Raw genomic sequence first — 21,943 nt, forward strand, 5'->3', positions numbered from 1 at the left:
CATGCGGTTTCCCTAAATTAGGCAAACAACATCGAATTCGGTATGCCTTATGGTCCGAGAACGACGTAGCTAGTAGATCTGCGACACAAAGATGCGGAACAAGCGACCTGGTGACATAAATACGATCTATTCGAGAAGCAGAGTTGGAGCGGGCAAAACTATAATCAACCAAATTATAGCGAATCAACCAAAACTGTTAGCGAATTAGCAATTTTACAGACATAATAGACTATTCAAACTTCTTTGGACGTTTGCAAAGGGAATATGCGATTTTTGGGCAATAGCTGTACCTTTTTTTTTATTCATCTACATTGGTTATTACATTGTAACCAGGTATATGCAGATTAGCAGATTCAACTTCTTGAAGTAGGATAATGGTAAAGTCCATTTAATGCACAAAGGAACGAAGTGTCGCTAACTTGTTATCCAGGAGAAGTTCCTGGTGGGATCTCGGTACGAATTCCTGGAGTGATTCCCGCGAGGACTTCTTGGAGGAATCTCGGGAGGAATATTTGGAGGGGTTCCGGGAGAAATACTGAAAGAAATTACTGGGGATCCCGGGAATTTCTGGAGAAATCCAGTGAAGCATCTCTGGAGGAATCCCGGAACAAATTCTTGGTGGGATCCAGGGAGGAATTATTGCAAAAATCCCGGAAGGAATTTCTGGAGGAATCCTTCTATGAATTCCTAGTTGAATCACTGGCAGTATTCCTGAAATAATTCCGAGAGAAATTCCTGAAAATAAATAGTATAGGAATTCTAAATAGGTTTCCTAGATAAAGCTTTGGAGAAACCTTGAGAGCAATCACTGAATAAATCCCTATATGTATTAATTTCTGAAAAAAAATCCGGAATGAAGTTCCTTCTGAAATTTCGGAAGTAATTCCTGAGGGTACCTGCATGAGAATCATTGGAGCAATTATCGATGGAATTATTGGTGGCAATTCTGTAGAACTCCTGAAGCAAATACTGGTACATCTTTGCGGGAATCATTAAGAAATCCGTGGATCCCAGAAGGAATTTGTAGAAAAATACCTGAAGAAATTCTAGAATCTAGATCAAACCGGGCCATTTTTTCAGATAAGATGCTCTCAATAATTTGTTCGATTTTGCCAAAGACGTCGACTATGTAACTTTTCAATGGACCAAGATTATTAATAAAATCCAATATTTTAAGCCCGTCGTATTTCTCAATACAAGTTGTACGAGTATTGTTATTTGTATGTTGCTAAGACCTGCTAAAGCTGATTGGAGCAAGTTGCCATCACCGTGAGGTTCCGTATTATGCCAGGTGATTCTACTGCAGTTTGCTAAGATGGCTGGGAACGGATTGTTCCAGTGAGTTGCCCGGCATTCACATTGGCGATCCTGCCAGGAGTGCATCATAATCAATAACAAGTTAATCATAAAATAGGTAGAATCACTTGGCATAAAAACAGTGAGAGAAAACAAATCGTTTTGGTGTGTGAAGTGTGTGGTGGTGCTGCAATTCTGCGGTTCCTGACGAAAGCTAGAGCGCGGAAAGTTTTTGTTTTTCCAACCGCGTTCTGTTTTAGCCTTGGTTCTAGCACAAACACATGAACAAAGGCGCGGTGACGTGGTTGATTTTTGTTGTCGACTGGTAGCACGCTGTGGATAGGTGGTCGGTCGATGATTGCATGCATGTTTCTTCATGTTCTTGCTCGGCATGGATGGTCGCGCTTTCGTTGATTCCTCGGATCGTACATGCTCGTGTTGTCGCTCGGTTGAACGGTAAATGCAAACAGGTTGATGTGCATGATGGTAGAGGTGTTTGACTATTGTGAATGTTGCCGTAAAATACTCGCGGCATTGGTTGGTTGGGTTGGTTTTTTGCTCGGGTTTTTGGTTGGGCAAATTAACCCATATCCGCCCAGCGTCCTATTTATAGGACAGATGCCCCGAACGCCCAGCGTCCTATAAATAGGACAGTCCTTTGGATGTGAATATCTCCAGAATTATGCAAAATTTTAGAATACTTTCTTCAGAGAAGATGTTTCCCACATCCATACCTTGCTCATAGTGGACAATATAGTATGTGACTGGTTCACTAGGTGGCGTAAACGATGCTGCAAAGAATGCATATTATCACGATCTGTGAGCATCATTTCCAATGCAAAAAAAAGTTATTTCCCTGGAATCTTGACAATGGTTAATAATTTACAGTTCATTTCTTCGGCAGAGTTGTTAATCACACATTCCTTAGGGTGTGGAGGTGGTAGCAAGGATATTTAAATTCAAGATGGCGGCTTAGGTTCCAAAATGGCGGTCAAAACTCCAGAATATATGCTTTTTAACGACAATGCTGCTTCGGATACTATGCAATATGGGTATCTATCGATCGGGCTTCACAAGTAGAACTCAAAAATGAATATCCGACGCCATTTTGAAATCAAAGATGGTGGACCATATCCAATATGGCGGCCATGAAATGGCAGTTTGATCTATAATACCATGCAATATGGGTATCTATCGATCGGGCATGATGGGTAGAAGTAAAAAATCGATATTTAACGCTATTTTGAAATCCAAGATGGCGGACCATATCCAAAATGGCGGCCAGGGAATGGTAGTTTGATCTATAATACCATGCAATATGGGTATCGATCGATCGGGCTTCATGAGTAGAAGTCAAAAATCGGCATTTGACCCTATTTCGAAAACCAAGATGGGTATCTATCGATCGGGCTTCATGAGTAGAAGTCAAAATCGATATTTGACTCTATTTCGAAATCAAAGATGGCGGACCGTATCCAAGATGGCGCCCGTGGAATGATAGTTTGAGCTATGATACCATGCAATATGGGTATCTATCGATCGGGCATGATGAGTAGAAGTAAAAATCGATATTTTACGCCATTTTGAAATTCAAGATGGCGGACCATATCCAAGATGCAGGCTACGGAATGGTAGTTTTAGCTCTGATATTATGCAATATGGGTATCTATCGATCGGACTTCATGAGTAGAAGTAAAAAAAACGATATTTGACTCTGTTTAGAAATCCCAGATGGCGGCCCATATCCAAGATGGCAGCCACAGAATGAGAGTTTGAGCTATGAAACCATGCAATATGGGTATCTATCGATCGGACTTAATGAGTAGAACTCAAAAATGAATATCCGACGCTATTTTGAAACCCAAGATGGCGGACCATACCCAAGTTAGTGGTCACAGAATGGTAGTTTGAGCTATAATACCATGCAATATGCGTATCTAAAGGGTAGATGGTAGGGTAGCGGGTGGGATAAAAGGTGGAGCAGACGGTCGGGTAGACGGTTTGGGTGAATGATAGAGTAGAGGGTGTGGAGTAGAAGGTTAGGGTAGAGGGTAGGGTAGACGGTAGGCAGAAGGGTAGAATAGAGAGTAGGTTTGAGGGTAGGAAAAATGTTAGGGTAGAGAGTAGGGTAGACGGTACGATTAAGCACAATATAGACTAGAGGGTACTGTAAAGGATATGGCAGTGGTTATAGTAGGTAGAGGATAGTTTAGAGGATAGGGCAGATGGTAGGGTTGAAAGTTATGATAGAGCGTAGGATAGAGGGTTGGAATAGAGGGCAAAGAAGACAGTAAGATAGAGGCTAGAGAATAGGGTGAACAATTGAGATGAGATTAGATGAGCTCAGGTTCTTTTTTGAGATACCTTCAGGAATTCTTTCCAGGATTTCTTCAGGTATTCCTTTCGAGAATCTTCTCAGGTTTATTCCCGAGATTCCTTCAGATATTGCTTCCGAGATTGCTGTATGGATTGCTCCGGAGTTCTCTTCAGGGATTTTTGCAGGTGTTGTTTTGGAAAATCCTGAAAGGATTCTGTTATAATTCTTTTCTGCATTCTTTCAGGGATTTGTGCTGGAATTCCTTCAAAGATTCCCTCCATGATTCCTGCTGTTATTCCTTATCACGAAAAAAAAAATGAAAAAATATATATTTCTTCCGAGATTGTTTTCAGGCAACCCTAGATCATTGAGACATCTTCTATGGTTCCTGCAGGAATGTCTGCTCAGCTTCTGGCCGGCATTCCTGTCGTGATCTCTCTAAGGAATATATCAAATATTCTTTACGGAATTCCTCCAGGAATAACTTCAGGGATTTGTGCCAGAATTGCTTTCGAAAATCCTGAAAGGATTCTCTCATAAATTTTACCCAGAATTCTTTCACGGATTTGTTCTGGAATTACTTCACAGATTCATTTTAGTATACTTTCGACAGAAGTCGAAACATATTCAGAGAATCCCAATGGAATTCTTTCTATGAGCCGGGATCCTCGCTCGGGATTTATACAGCAATTCCTCCCGGGATTTCTTCTGTGATTATTTCAGGGATTCCTACCAAAATTTCAGTTGAGATTCCCTCAGAACTCTACCAGATATGACTCTCAGAATTCCTTCTGTATATCCTCCCGGGATTCATTCGGGGATTTCACATTATCTTTCGATGTAACTATGATAGTACCCAGAATAACACCATAAAATTCACATATTGTTCACGAATAAACAATCATGGAGTAGTACAAACATAAGTGGAGAAGCCGTGTAGAGTATATCTGGTTGAAATTTTATATCAAAACATGGAATGATGATGAACCTGGGCATGTTAGTAGAATATCTGTAAATACGAGACACCGAAAACGACCATATAGTTGAGGTCGAAATTCGTATCTGTCAAAAAAAAAACGATCAAACGATCAAATCTGACTATACATGTCAATGGTTGCTCCTCCGTGATTGATCTGAGCTGGTACCAATTGCACTGAGATCCAAATGAATAAGGGCTGGGACACTCCACTTATTCTCAAAGTGCAATTTTAGCAGCTCATGCATTTTGGATCAATAACGGCGCCGGCCACGTCCTTATAGTCAGTTGGGAAGGGAAAGGAATGTTAGAGTGTGCTGGTTGTTGCTACTAAAGACCGAGAGCACCTCTGCATCCCCACAACCAGTACGGACTGGGGTATTTGTTAGACGGAAAGGATGGGAGATCTGGGAGTCACCGTTGGGTCGGTGATGCGATCCATGGATAGGGATATTATTTATAGTGTTCGTAAGGTGATAGATTGTGTGGTGAATAAGATGAATAAGGTCAAGCGGCACAGCACGCTTTGGTTGCATAACTTGTAGGCGTTATATACACTGTGCTGTGAATGGAAGTTGGAAGGGAGAGAAACGACTTTTTTCAATTCGTTTCTGGTTCTAGCGATGGCTATGAACATATGAATATACATGAGTTGTATATGTAGTGAAGAGAGAGAGAGAAAGTGGATAGAAAGATACAAAGTAGTATGAAAGGGACGGGCCTGGGATTGAACCCATGACCTTCTGCATACGAATCAGAAGCGGTAGCCACTAGACCACCAAGCCCGTCATTGAGGTCGAAATTCGTATCTGTCAAAGGAGACAAATTGAATGGAACATTACTTAACACGATTTTCTTTTTTAAATATAAAAAACTTCTGAAAAGTTTACGTATGGTGAGTACGTAAAGAGAGTTTGTGGGGTGCTGAAGGAAAAACTCAATAGGACGCAATCAGTGAAGTACTAGATTGAAAGTAGTGAGCTGGATTTTTGTATGGTGAGATGATCAATTCTCCATTTCTGTAATGAAATGGTACAAACAGCGTGGGTTTTATGATTTCTTGACTAATTTGATGCTGTTTGAGCAAAACTTTGGGTAACTGTGTTGTTGAAGTTGCAAGAAATAAATAATACAACAACACAGTTACCCAAACTTTTGCTCAAATAGCATCAAATTAGTCAAGAAATCATATAACCCACGCTGTTTGTACCATTTCATTACAGAAATGGAGAACTGATCATCTCACCATACAAAAATCCAGCTCACTACTTTCAATCTAGTACTTCACTGATTGCTTCCTATTACTTTATTAGAAATAATTATCTGTGTAAAATCTAACTTCTAAAGTATTTTAACGTTTGCTTATGCCACACATAGTGAGCTCGCTTTATTTGATTTGTTAAAAAAAATGAGAAATGTTAAACACTGCAGTCGAAACTACATGAAATTACAAGAACCATACATTGCATACTTTTAGGCGTTTATCGGGTTATATTTCTGCCCCAATTTATAAGTCCTTTTTCTATTCTTTTTGAGTGGTTATCATCTCGCTCACTTGTTTAGAGCTGCATTTTATCTATACGGATCAGAATATAACGATAGCGTAGAAGTTGTGCTGAAGTAGAACTCAAGAAAATTATCAGATATTGAGGACCTACATTGAAGATTTTTTTTGGAACTACACCATAGACTTCCATTTTTTCATCAAATCATGCTTATTTTATTGGAACTTGACCTTTGATAACAAATTTATTTGAAGATTTAAATTGTGAGACACCTTGGGCGTTAACGGGTTAATGGCGTGTCGAACCGCCGAAAATTTTTCTGCATAAGGAAAATGCAGGGACGTGTAGTGAAAACCGTCCAAGGTAAAGGCGTTGTTGGATAACCGCCGAAAATTTTTCTGCATAAGGAAAATGCAGGGACGTGTAATGAAAACCGTCCAAGGAAACGGCATTTTTGGATAACCGCCGAAAATTATTCTGCATAAGGAAAATGCAGCGATGTGTAAAGAAACCCGTCTAAGGAAATGGCGTTGCATGATAACTGCCGAAAGCTGTGCGTGAGGAAAATGCAGGGACGTGTAATGAAAACCGCCCATAAAAATTGCATATCGTAAAACAGTTTAAAATTCGAAGTACGCAATGAAAACATATCTACTGAAAATCAGAGAAGTTGTTATAGAGATGCGCGAAGAGGATTTAGGTTATGTTTATTTACAATCACACCCAATAACAACTTCTCTGCTGAAAATATGTTGTAGAACCTCTTTCGAACTCGTTTTGTAGAATCTATTTTCGTATAATGAAGGACATTTGTGTGTTATATATGGTCCATCTGTACCATCACATTGAAGCATTGAAAGTGGAGTTGTATGATATACGGAATCTTTAGTCTGATAAATCTCAAATTCGTTAATCTCTTGTTTTTTTTTTTCGCAATCGTGAATAACGATTGATTTGAGTGAGAGAAAAACAGGGCCGGCTACATAACGAGACGTGCGCTTGAAGGAGAGAAGACGCATCACCCAACTGCGTGTGTTGTAGTTATTTTTATTGGAGCTCGGCAAAACCCCATAGATGATCGGTTAGCATTGCAAGTTATCAATCAAATGATATAGGTTCTATATTAACAAAAGTGTGTTTACTAAACAAAAAAGTAAATGTGGCCATTCGTCTTAATTCTTGTATCTTGAAGTGTATCTTGTTGCATTGGTGCCATAAGGATGAAGAGAACGAAATTGAGGGATTGAGCGTAAAAATAACAAGCCTGCTAGTAAGAAAACTTTTTTTTTCGGAGAAGAGGGAGAATGTGGGGTATGAACAAAGCTGAGTAGCATTTCCCATGCGTGTATTCCCCCTAGCAAGCATCAGTGACAGCCAGCACCATGACGGGGTCGTCGTGAGTGTGATGCTGCCTCATTGACGAGTGGACTGTTGGCGGAGCAAGTTGTCATCACCGTGAGGTTCCGTATTATGCCAGGTGATTCTACTGCAGTTTGCTAAGATGGCTGGGAACGGATTGTTCCAGTGAGTTGCCCGGCATTCACAATTACCAATGCATAACCAGATGCCTGGGAGTTCTTTGCAGAAAACACTAAAATTATAACATTTGCATTACAAGATAATTGACTTTTTTCGAAGTGATCTATAAAAATATATAAGCGAAATAAGTTGTTATTTTTGTTTACAAACAGCATTGAAATTCTAGAAATTTCCTCGGAAATTTCTCTAGGGTCTCTTTCATAGAATCTTCCATGGGTTGCTTCAAAAACACCTCCAAAATTTTTACAGGAGATCCTCCAGTATTTTGTTCGGACATTCCTATAGATAATCTCCCAGCGACTCTTCCACAAAATCTTTTAGGGATTTTTTCATATTTTTTTATGGATTTCTTCCCGAATACATCTAGAGATTTCTACAATAACTCTTAAAAAAACCCCATGGGTTGCTTCCGACCGTGGTTTCTACAGACATTTTTCCAATTTGGATCAGAAACACTTGTACGAGCTGCTTCCGGGGTTCTTTTCGAAATTTCTCCAGGAATTTCATTGAAAAATCGTAAATGAATGTTTCTAATAACTCCTTTAGATTTTTTTAATTCAACCCGGATTTCTTTCAGAAAAACTTCCACGGATTCCTCATGAAATTTATTCAAGAAATTCATTCAAAAGATCTTTTAATTATTATTATTGCTTCATATCTACAGAACCTCTTCAGAAATGTCAACAAGGATTTCTTCAAAAAAAAAAATCATCAGGATTCTCTTGGAAATTCTTCAGGAATTCTTTCAAAAATTTCCACAAGTATGAATTTAGAAACTGCTCCAGTGGTTTTAAGAAATATCTCAGAGCATTCCAATCACAGGTCACCACTGTTTTGCTTTGATGAGAGACTTTCACAAATTATTCATGTTATGATGAGCTAATTTTTATTCTTGAGCAGCTTCTGAGTGGTATGCAGAAGTCCTGGGTTCAGGCCCTGGCACGTCCTCCTACTTTGTAACTTTTCTCGTTTTCTCTTTTATACATACACATTTACATATATACAGTTCTGTTTCTGACTGTCTGTAATAATTGACGGGACATCATGTTGCTGTGCAACGTTATCAAAGTCCTCTGTAAAGTGATCCTTTTCCTGTATCCGTCAGGAGAAGATTGACGCAACTCTCGGACGGCAGCAAGCAGGACTCCGGATCGGACCTGTATCTTGTTATTTAAAAAGGCAGACAAAATCGGGTCACCACTGTATAAATTGTGATTCTCCATCATTCTTGTATTTTTTTTCTAAATGCGCCAAAAATGTATGGACTATAAATAATAGGAAACAAAAAAAAAAGAAATAAGCACTTTTATTCCATCGGTGAAATACTGATTATCCCATTTTCCCGCAGGACACACGGACCAAGAAGTACACTCCATTCATGTAGGAAGTGTAGTGCGCAAGCACACTCATCCCATGTACCTTCTAAGATCGGGGAGATGCTCAATCAATTAGCTATAGCTATGTACTAGCTGACTTTTCTTTTCGTCTCTTCTTCTATCGCATGTGCCAACCTTGGGCTTTCCGTTAACTTAATTGATCCGTAATTACTCCGGGAGTACCCGGCTAGTCGGATGAGATTATGTAAGAAGCATCTTGGACGGCTCGACTTCGACTGAACCGCAAACAGGATTCAGTAGGCTGCAGCAAGAACTAGGTATCTAACTGATAAGTCCGTTAGAAGTATGGAGCTGATAAAAGCACCAAAGTGTGCCAGTAGGATGTTCATGATTACGTTGAGTAAATAAACGCTTTTCAATTTTCCAGTTTTAATGTGGGTCAACAGACAACCCGCATTAAGATAGAACAATAAAACGAACTTTGCTAAAGCTGTTTTCTGTTCTCTGACAGCATCAAATTCTCCCAAGAGGAATCACCGGGTCGTGAAATAGAATTCTACATGTGGGAACATTCCGGATCAAACGCTGACAATCATCCAGCATCAGTTTTCAATTTCCTCGTGTGCTACAGTTTGACACGACCAGCAGTCGGAAGACGATGCGCAATTTCTCGCCCACAAGAGCCATTTCCCCCATTGGACCTGCGCTGATATAGAAATTGAAACAGTTTCAAATGCAATTCCAATATCCGATCGACATCACCATCATCGGTTTCCGCTGGATCCAATGTGATGACGGCGGTGACTGTGTTCGTAGAAGTGGACCATGGCAGCATCTCGTAATCGAATCGGAGATTGTTATGTCGCAGTTTTTTTCCTGCTCTATGGTTTTCGCAATCAGAATCTTGGTTGATAGTGAAAGTTCCCGCGGCAGTGTAGCAACCAGCTGAGTCAAGAAACGATACAATCTTCTCCCTGGTTAAAAAGCATCGAGTTTAAGACTGGCGAGCGTGAACTGCATCCAGGCAATTATACGATTCAATCAGCGTATAACTTCATTCAGATAATACAAACGCGTGCTGGTGGCTGACGGACGTTGTCCGGCGCACAATGAGAATGAACTGCAAAATTGAGGTTGTTCAATAACTTTTCCAAAGACAGAGTGCCTTTTTATCAAATGGGTGATTTAACGCATCCAATTTTCTTTTGGAGTCTCTCAGCAAGCAACAAGAAAACCATAGATATTCTTACAACAATTTATGCCAGAAAAATCCCACTGTATACAGCAGTCGTTTGAAACGGGAAGGATGTACTCGATATATTGACCATCCACTGTTGGGTACTTCTCGGCAGAAAAGAAAACGAAGCTGAAACCATCGACGTCGTCATCATCGGAAAGCCAACAGTAGTAACCGCAAGCCACAGACTGAAATATATGTTTCCCATTGAGCGAGCGAGAAAGAGAAACACTATGATTAGTGACGGACCCGTGATTCCTCTTCTCGGACTCCTATGTACCTACCTAATCTCTATCCTGAGATTTGCGTAGGCTGGGTACTGGGTAGCCACCGCTCATTGAATCTCTGTAACGATGTGATAAAAAGCGAAGCTCGCCTCCATCGCATCGTCTGCTGCAGCACCGTCGTCACTGTGCTGACGATAAAGCGGGCGCAAGATGCAACGAGGTACCTACCGACGCAACGTATCGGTGGTGATCGTTCTGTTCTATAAACTCGGAAAATTACATTTGCTTTGGCCCGTGCAATATGACTGAAAGTAAGATAATTAATGATATAGGTATTTTGTGCCTGACAAGGAGATGGGTGGGTGAGGAAAATGTATGATACCGAAGCGTATTGATGGAGATGGAGTGCGGGGAGCAGATAAAATGTTTCGTTTTTTATCCTCGGCTGTTTGCCACTTGCGATAAGTTTTTAGCTAATTAGATGAGCGAAAGAAAGTGCTAACTTGAGCTATGGAACAGATTAGCGACTATGTATAGCGGTCATGGTCGAATGATTTTTGCACTTGAGACACCTGGGTGTAGCTATCACATTTTCACTTTCTAATGATTTTGAAATCCTGGTATTGGCATATTTACTTGAAATTCTGTAAAAGCTATAGTGAGTCTAACATGCACGAATTATTTGTCGTAGTTATCTATTGATCAATTATTGAGTATTCTCCATTGATACCCACCAGGTTTCACTGGTGTACGACAGCACTGATTTTACGTTTGGGTTGGATATTCGGATTGTGGTACGTCAATATTCGGATGATTTATACATTTCTTCAACTCGTGAAAACAGCTCTTGCCTTCTTGATCTGTACACTTATGTCGATCTTTGTGCCACCAATGCATTAATGCATTGGCCACCATTTGACTACCAAGACATTGGAAGCTTTCAACATTATCCATTGCTTGCCCAGCAACTATGAGGAGGGGGGTTGCTGGGCCGTAACGGCTGAAAAGCGGCAATAAAATTATCCTTTCCTGTTTGCTGTTGCAAAGCTGTAATAACATTAAATAAATATTATGTAGGAAAGACATTTCCACCGAAATAAACTGATTTCATTCTTAATGTCTTTGTTTGCTACCACGCAAAATAAATTGCGAATGGGTCACATGAAACCTACAATAATTGAATCACGCTTCGAAAATAATCTGAAAACAAGAAAATGAAATGGGAATTTTCGTTGCCGAAAGTATCGAAGTTTCCAATTTACGTGAACTAATTCTGCATGGATTTCATCCACTTTGCTGTTTCTCACAATGATGAAGGCGTAATTTATTATTACTGTAGCAAAGGATCAAAGAATCGTTTTAATTGTATGTCTACTCGAGTAAGGGCTACAACTTCCACTTTGGATTATTCAGGTGTATTAAATCTCTATACAAAAATTTAATTTGGCGTTACTTTGAGACAATATAACTCACGAATGCATATTTTTGAGCGGTCCAGTTCGTCTTTATGGCCGTTGTGTTCATATGGATAAGAAGTAAAGAAATCGGCACGGTAAAGCTGGGTAATTAGCGCAATACAGATCCATTGAAATCACTAGCCTCTCCCTAGCAATTTCCATCCTTACCTCGGCGTGGCACCGGCCGGACTGCGAGTAACCTTAGGGAAGATCGGGTAACCAACCCCAGTGAGAACTTTGGTCGTAAAATGACAGGAAAGGGGGGTTTTGCTTCGGCAAACCTGAGCGTCTGTTCTCCAGGAGGAGCGGCTCACAACAGCGTCTTATCCCCATGTTAGGGGCGGCTGATCTACGTCCGAGGGACTCTAAGCTCAACTGTTCACTATGGCCCTCCGGAAAGTAGGGGGTTGGTGTCAGGCTCTACGAGCCAGCCGTAAAAAACCATCATAACGGAAAATCAGCAACAGAATGATACGAACCGAGACCAACGGAAACGACCCCAGCGAACAAAAAGGACTTGCGATTGGAAACTTGATACGTGGAACTGTCGATCTCTCAACTTCATTGGGAGCACCCGCATACTCGCCGATCTACTGAAGGACCGCGGGTTCGGCATCGTAGCGATCGACAAAAGAATGTGCCGGTTAAGGTTCAAGGGCCGATTTTTCAACTTCAGCATAATAAACTTGCACAGCCCACACTCCAGAAGCACTGATGATGACAAGGACGCTTTTTACGCGCAGCTCGAACGCGAGTACGATCGCTGCCCAAGCCACGACGTCAAGATCATCATAGGAGATTTAAACGCTCAGGTAGGCCAGGAGGAGGAACTCAGACCGACGATTGGTAAGTTCAGCGCCCACCAGTAAACGAACGAAAGCAGCCTACGACTCATTGATTTCGCCGCCTCCAAAAATATGGCCATACGTAGCACCTTTTTCCAACACAGCCTCCCTTATCGTTACACCTGGAGATCACCACAGCAGACGGAATCTCAAATCGATCACGTTCTGATTGACAGACGGCACTTCTCCGACATTATCGACATCAGGACCTATCGTGGCTCCAACATCGACTCCGACCACTATCTGGTGATGGTCAAACTGCGCCCAAAACTCTCCGTCATCAACAATGTACGATACCGGCGATCGCCACGGTACAACCTAGAGCAACTGAAGCAACCGAATATTGCCTCAGCATATGCGCAGAATCTCGAGGTCGCGTTGCTAGACGAGGGCGAGCTCGATGAGGTCCCTCTAGAGGACTGCTGGAGTACAATGAAAGCAACCATCAACGACACAGCCGAGAGCACCATCGGGTACGTGGAACGGAATCGACGGAACGAATGGTTCGACAAAGTGTTCAGAACGGTTTTGGAGGAGAAGCACGCAGCGAGGGCGATAATGCTGCAGCAAGGGACTCGACAGAAAGTGGAACATTATAATCAGAAGCGGAAACAGCAGACCCACCTCTTTCGGGAGAAAAAGCGCCGCCTGGAAGAAGCGGAGTGTGAAGAAATGGAACTACTGTGCCGTTCCCAAGAAACACGGAAGTTCTATCAGAAGCTCAAGGCATCCCGCAACGGCTTCGTGCCGCGAGCCGAAATATGCAGAGATAAAGACGGAAGCCTCTTGACGGATGGACGTGAGGTGATCGAAAGGTGGAAGCGGCACTTCGATCAGCACCTGAACGGCGTGGAGAACGTAGGTACGGGAGACCACGACAACGGAGGAAACGACGACGCCAGTGCAGTGGAGGATGGAAATGAACCAACTCCCACGCTGAGGGAAGTTTAGGATGCCATTCACCAGCTCAAAACCAACAAAGCAGCTGGTAAGGATGGTATCGCAGATGAACTCATCAATATGGGCCCAGAAAAGTTGGCCACCTGTCTGCATCGGCTGATAGTCATAATCTGGGAAACCGAACAACTACCGGAGGAGTGGAAGGAAGGGGTAATCTGCCCCATTCGCAAGAAAGGCGACCATTTGGAATGTGAGAACTTCAGGGCGATCACTATTTTGAATGCTGCCTACAAAGTGCTTTCCCAGATCATCTTCCGTCATCTGTCACCTAAAACGAATGAGTTCGTGGGAAGTTATCAAGCTGGCTTCATCGACGGCCGGTCGACAACGGACCAGATCTTTACCGTATGGCAAATCCTCGGTGTGCAAAACTGCGTAAGGGTTTCGGGTGAACTATCCAGTTCATTCGAATCACGCCGGGGACTGCGACAAGGTGACTCTCATGCCTACTCTTCAACATCGCTCTGGAAGGTGTAATGCGACGAGCCGGACTCAAAAGCCGGGGAACGATTTTCACAAAATCCGGTCAATTTGTGTGCTTTGCGGACGACATGGACATTATCGCTAGAACATTTGGAACGGTGGGAGAACTGTACACCCGCCTGAAACGCGAAGCAGCAAAGGTCGGACTGGTGGTGAATACCTCAAAAACAAAGTACATGCTGGTAGGCGGAACCGAACACGACCGGATCCGTCTAGGTAGTAATGTTACGATAGCCGGGGATACTTTCAAGGTGGTGGAGGAATTCTTCTACCTCGGATCCTTACTGACGGCAGACAACAACGTGAGCCGTGAAATTCGAAGGCGCATCATCAGCGGAAGTCGGGCCTACTACGGGCTCCAGAAGAAACTGCGGTCGAAAAAGATTCACCCACGCACCAAATGCACCATGTACAAAACGCTAATAAGACCGGTGATCCTCTACGGGCTCGAAACATGGACCATGTTCGAGGAGGACCTGCAAGCACTCGGAGTTTTCGAGCGACGCGTGCTAAGAACGATCTTCGGCGGTGTGCAGGAGAACGGTGTGTGGCGGAGAAGGATGAACCACGAGCTCGCTGCACTTTACGGCGAACCCAGCATCCAGAAGGTGGCCAAAGCCGGAAGAATACGGTGGGCAGGGCATGTTGCAAGAATGCCGAACAACAACCCTGCAAAGCTGGTGTTTGCAACTGATCCGGTTGGCACAAGAAGGCGTGGAGCGCAGAGAGCACGATGGGCGGACCAGGTGGAGCGTGACTTGGCGAGCATTGGGCGCGACCGAGGATGGAGAGCGGCAGCCACAAACCAAGTATTGTGGCGTACTATTGTTGATTATGTCTTGTCTTAATGATGTTGAACAAATAAATGTATGTATGAGATGTGTGAAGTGAGCGACGTTGCTTAAAAATAGAACAAAAATCGATTTCAAATCATCAACCTTGTTTGGAAAGTCGAAAAAAATTCCGCTCTACTGTTATTTTTTTTCCTTCGCGTTTTCGAACTCAGGGCATGAGTCTACACCAAAAATGATCATGAGATTACCGCGTTGAAAAATGTTGTAAACAAGTGTTATTCACGAGTTGAAAAGTACGCAACAAATTCAGCTTCCGTTTTGTCTGCAACAAAAATTTTTAAGATCATTATCTGTTACCAGTAGGGAATTTATTTATTTATTTACACCGTCTTCAGCTGAGCTGCACAGACTGATTTAATGCTTAATTATATACTACTAGCTGTACCCGGCAAACTTTGTCTTGCCTACTGCGTTTTTTGACGTTTCAAGTTTCTAGCCAAGACAAAGTCCCCGGTCAAAATGTATGCAAGATCGATTTTCAAAAACTCTCAATTTTTCCATGTTTTTTTGCCTCACAAACCATCCTTGGGTGAAAACTAACAGAACAAAACTTAGATGACCAAAATTGGACCTTCTGTTCGCAAGTTATGCGCGGTCCCACGTATGCCACTGCATTTTTATATTATATACTATTCCTTATAATGTTCTTGAAACGAGTTCTAGTTATATTATATTCAAAACAATCAACATCATTCATGAAAATGGGATCAACATGCTTAACAAAGAAACGCGCTTGCTGAAGAAGCTCTGAGCAGTCAATCCTGTTGCTGAGCACATCGTACTTTGTAGATATGTACAAGCGGCGCTTGCGCAATGGCTTCAGTCTTATAAGTTGACATCGGTCGTTGTACGGTGGCAGCTACAGTGGGTCAGGCCACGCCAGTCTCCGTAGAGCATAGCGAACGAAGCACCGTTGGACCCTTTCTATATGTCCGATTTGAGTTTCACTATACGGAGCCAGATTTGAACCGCATACTCGAGCATACTTCGGACGAGTGAACAGTAAACACTTTTTAAGGCGTACGCATCACGGAACTCAGACGCATTCCGTCGGATGAACCCAAGCACAGCAAAAGCCTTAGCGGTTGTCGAGGTCAACAACTTGCTGTCCATAATTACCTACTCCAAGATCCTTGATGGAGTTCACTCGTTCCAGCGCTATCCCATTTGCTCTGTAATCAAACGTCAACAGCGTTTGCGAGTTGCTAAAACTAATTAGCTTACACTTGATCGCGTTCTGTTCCATTCCGTTTGAAGCACACCAAGCAGCCACAGCGTTGACATCTTGTTGCAAGGCTGCACAATCTACCAGTGAGCTAATGATCCGGTATATGTTAAGATCGTCGACGTACATAAGGTGATGTGAGTTTACTTGGTAGGGGATAAAGAGTAATCGTCGTGCCTTCTTTTTTGCTTGTTTTGTGCGTCTTTTGTCTGATAATTATCTTCACTGGTTTACATACAAATATTTTTGTAAAAGTTTCACCCAAACCATGATCACAGTTACTTTGACTTTTTATCTGTTGAATTAGACCTGGGGTCTTGAAATCGGACGTAATGTTGCAGAGATTTGGGCCTAAAAAAATGGCATGTTTTTGAGGGGGTGACCCCAAGCTTTTGATCAGGAGAGTATAAATGCAAGATAAAAATCTAAAGGAATTCTTGAAGTACATATTTTCTTAAGGTTTCCATGCAACATTTTTGGAATCTATCCGTGCAAGGCTTTCTCAAGGAGCTATTGAAGAAATTACTAGGAAACATTTTAAAGTCTAAAGAAATCCCTAGAATGTTTTCTGAAAAAATATTTGAATAAATTTCTTTAGAATTTCCTGAATGATATCCCAAGTAACAATCAGCATGCCTTGAAGGTTTATTCATGTTTTATTCTGGTTTTATACGAGTATGCCAAAAAGCTAGTTGTTCTAAATTAGTTTTATGTAGTAGTTTTTTTTACTTTGAACCTTTGGCGTTCCATAAAACTATCATATAACTTCTGCTATAAACATCTTCAATTAAAAACTTGCAAGTGGACATGAATTGGTTTTATCGCTTATTATATACCATTTCAATAAAACTTGCATTTGCGGTTGTTGTCGGAGAGATTTTTTTTGTAAACAAATACACAAAACTGTGAGGCAATGCATAAAACCAACATAAGATTTCGTGGCCGTAACATAAACCAAAAAAATGCTGTTATAAAACCGCTAGTTCTATTATGAGCTCAGTTATGACTACCTCAGGAGGGTTAGCCCTATTGGAGGAATCATTAGGAACACAGAGTTTTATCAGAAAAATATGTCGCCTAGCCGGGATAATTCATGTGAATACAGAAAAATTATTACTCATTTTTATGATTTCACGTACAGCTTAAGATCAAATTGAACCATACAGCACGTTTCCGTCATTTTATTTTGTCAGAAAAATTACATAATGTCTTTTAAACTCCGCTGTGTTGAAAAAACCTTTTTTGCACCCAATTCCACCGAGTAAATTAAATGCATTTAACTTCCAAATTATGCATAGTTTGTGTGGCGCACTTAGTTTTTGTCATTATCACAGTCGCATTCACCACAAATTTTCACTGGCATGTCTCCTGACACGTATTAAATAGGAAAACAAATCTGAATTCCATATCTGCATTTTTCCAATTGATGGCTGGATAAACAACCAAGCATAATTTATTCTGACGATCGAACATTGAGAGTGAAAAATAATCAAAACAATTATTTGACAAGTCAGAAGATGGTTTTATTTTGAAGATTGATAAAACTATGACACAACCCGAAATCCTAAGCCGGTTTGCATACGAAGTCCTGTAGACCCTAATAAGACTGGGCCAACTAGCCAGAACGTGGGCTTATTGAGGCATACAAGAACTCGAGAGCATTTTAAAGTCGGCATCAATGGTTTTATGTTTAGGATTTTTGAATCGCTTAAAAACTTTGATAAAATTAAAATTGTTACTTGGGATTGAATGAATCTCTGGGATGTTTTTTTAGGAACTCTTGTTTTTTTTTTAATAAATCCTAGGATGGATATCAGCAAGGGTCTATTAAAGAATTATCAAACAATCTGTGAAAGTTCATTGGAAAAATTTGTAAAGAAATCTCTGAAGGAATATCTGGAGATAATTCTGAGGAAATTATGAGTCGAATTTATAACAAAAGCCGTGGGAGATTTTCTGTAGGAATCCTTCGAAAATTTTGTGAAGAAACTGCTAGGACAGTTTATATAAGAATCCCTGTAGAAAATTCCCAAATGGATCTCACATTACAGGTCGGACTCGATTATCCGGAGTCGGGTTCTAAAGTTTCCTAAAGACATAACTGACGAACGAAATGCTGTACAAAGCTGAGTTTTTTTTTACTGATTACTAATCACAGTTGGCATGACAAAATGTAAAAATTTCAGCTCTATTATTTTTAAAGACTTTCTGGAGAAATTTTCGAAAAAATCGCAGGAAGATTTTCTGACAGAAATTCTGATTAAAAAAAACCTGGAGCAATTTCTATAGCAAACCCGGGAGAAAGTTTTGGAATAAATCTTCGGAAGATCGTTTAAGACAATGCTTAGTACAGATATTTTGGAAATAAAAATTCTAAAAAAAAAGTCCCGAAAAAGGAGAATGAATCTCTGAAGGATTTTATAAAGAAATCCCTGGAGGAATTTCTGTAGAAACTCATACACAATTTCTTTCTGAATTTTCTGGAGGAATCCCTGGTAGAATATCTGGGGAAATTGGAAGTTGCTGTAGTAACTTCTGGTGAAATGCTTGGAAGAATTTCCAATGTACAAACTTTAAAAGGAACTTTTGAAACATTTTTCTGAAAAAACTCTAGAATAGTCTCTGAAGGCATCGCTAAAAGTTTCATTAACCTTTCGTAATTGACGCGTTTGGCCACCACAGTCAGCACCACGCTAATGCTGAATACAAAAAGCGAGATTTCTTTCAACGTGTTAAACAAAATACAACAACGTGATCGCTCGAGGGTTAAAGGAATCACTGGAGAAATTTCGAAATAAAGATCAGAAGAATTTTTTGAAAAAATCTCTGAAGGAATTTTCAAAAGAATCCCTGGGGCAATTTCTGCTCAGATTCATGGATATTTTTTTGTAAAAAAAATGGAGGAATTTCAGAAGAAAATCATACAAGATGATTTGAAAGAATCTTTTGGGAAAGTTGTTTAAGAGAAGAAAATCCTAAACAAATCCCTGGCGAATATTTCACAATCAATCTATGGAAGATTTATTTAAAACATTTTTAGTCGAATACCTGGACAAATTTCCGAAAGATTTTTTTTTATATTTTTAGAAGAATTCCTGATGAGAGAAATCTCCATTGGATTTTCCAAACGAATGCCTAGAGAAATTTCTGAATAAATGTCCAGAGGAATTTCTGAAGTAATTCCTGAGCGAATTTCTCAAACAATCTCTAAAATAATTTGTTAAAGAACATGCAGGAATTGGTGAAGCAATTCATGCCAAATTTCTCAAAAAACCATGGAGAACACATGTAAGATTTTATGAAATAATCTGTAATTGGATGATTTGGAAAGTTTTCTTTGGAGACCGTCGTTGTGAAGTTGAAAATTCTGGGTTTACTTACTTTAATTTAACACCGCAGAATTGCAACAAAAGGCAATAGAGCAGATAGCGGTACAAACCTACAATACTTGTAATTAGTAATTACAGGCGCGTTTTCGGTCATCGGGTTACTTATAAAACAACGGTTTTAATTATAGATTGTTGTTAATTAAAAATGAATCAAGTCATTAGGTCCGAAATTTATATGTGTGATTATAATTTCAGTGTAATGTTGTCAACCGTTTAAATTGTCCATGTTCAAACCCACTTGACCTAAAAACAACCTTGAATGTGAGTAATTTTATGTTTTATGTAACTAATGACTTGACTACTCAAACTTTGTATGTAAATTGTAGTTTGCCCTGAAGATGAGTGAATAAACGCTCGAAACGTCGGCTATAATTAAAACCGTTGTTTTATAAGTAACCAGATGACCGAAAACGCGCCTGTAATTGCTAATTACCATCCAAACGGTCGTTATTGCATCAATATCTACAATACTTGTACAGAAAGATCGTTCGGCAAATACAGCACAACCAGTAACCACGCTCTATGAAGTGCTTGTCACGAATCTCTAAATTTCCGAAGATACCCCTTAAGGAATTTCAGAAGAGATCCTTGGAGGAGTTTCCTAAGCAGTTCGTAATGGACAATTTTTGAAGAAATTCGTAAAGGAATTCCAGGATAACTAAATCCTCGGAGACATTTTCAAAGGAATCCCTGAATGAATTTGTGAACTTTTTTGTGGATTATTCGATATTTAGCGGAATTACTAATGTATGCCAAAAACTTCAAGCCTTTTACCAAAAACTCATTTTTCATGCAGTTTTTATATGTTTTGGTACATTTGGGTAAACACACTCAGATGAGCTTGGCCAAATTTTATTTTTTTGCAGAGCTTCGCACAGTCAAGCGTTCGACAATCGCAATTTGACTGAGGTATCAGCAAAAAGTCGAGTTTATTCAGAGCAGCACCGCTTGCATCAAATATGAAACGTCAAACGTTTAGCCGAGATTTCAGCAAATGAACTTTAATCAAGGTTTACACAGCTGATCTCGGCATTCTATATTAAGTGTGTATTATTAAAATAGAAAAAATGCTTCAAATTTATGTGAAATTTTATTTTATGGGCATTTAGAAAATTGAAATGTCTACTAAATTGAGGTATTAGTACTCCGTCTAAAGGCGGGATTGGTTATTAAAGGGTTAAGTGTCAATAATAACTTCAGCAATGAAACTTGAAAGAACAAGTTATGCATTCAAGAAGGAAAAATTCTGAAAAAAAACAAATGCCAATAGCCTATGATTTAAAGAAGAAAACATCTCTGGTAAAATATTGACAGCTTCAACACCAACTGAAACCAGAAAAAAGAGCCAATTATTGTAAGAATAATATATTACTGATCATCATATTGGCAGCTAAAATGTCAAAACATTACTTTGAATTATTTTGAAAATAATACGACCAAATGGCCGGACACCGATTTTACCTATGGATTTCTATGATTGGGACACGTTGCTTGTTGAGCCCCCAAGCAGCTACGCCAATATGTTTTAGTAAATTTTAACAGGTTTGTGTTGTTACGCCAAACTCATAGATATTTTTTTTTCAGTATTTTTTTTACAAGCCGTCTAATTTCAACGTTGACGCTGCTTGATTCTCTTTATGATTCTTTTGCTTCAATAAGTAAAACAAAGTTATGGGAGAAATAGAGTTCTTTAATTGCCTTATTCGGAAAACGCGTGCAGATACAGAGCAATACCATTCCTACAATTTTCTGACCACAACGATGACTTAATTTGTTTATTATTGCATCACAGTAAAAAAGGAAAGATTTTCTTTTGATTCCGTAAAAATAACCATTCAATTTCAGCTACTTAAACCAATCCATCAACTTTTGGTTCAAGTCTCGATTATAAGACTGGTTCTACCACTCTCCCATTCTGATAACTCCCTCGCGCATCAACCACTTTTAGTTCAACCAGCACCAGCAAGGCTCACCGAGGAAAGTGAAAATTCAATCACCCCCGGGGCGGGGTGTTGCATTTTCGAAGGAAGCCAGCCGGAGTGCGGAATCACTTTCCATTATGGTAATGCCCTGAATGTACAGTACAGGTAGGTATTCCTCGGTAATCGGAAGGGTCGTCACCTCCGCCGGGCGCCAGCCATAATTTTTGTCATTTTTTTTCATACTCCATTAACGGAATTAACGGAAAATGTACAATGCACTTTTTACGCACTCATCTGCACCTTAATCGAAAGCGCTGGTACCGACATGGAAACTCTGGGTGGAAAGCCTCCGAGGATTTAAACAATTTAGTGCT

The sequence above is a fragment of the Aedes albopictus genome, chromosome 1 (genome assembly GCF_035046485.1).
Source record: "Aedes albopictus strain Foshan chromosome 1, AalbF5, whole genome shotgun sequence".
NCBI classification, from domain to species: domain Eukaryota; kingdom Metazoa; phylum Arthropoda; class Insecta; order Diptera; family Culicidae; genus Aedes; species Aedes albopictus.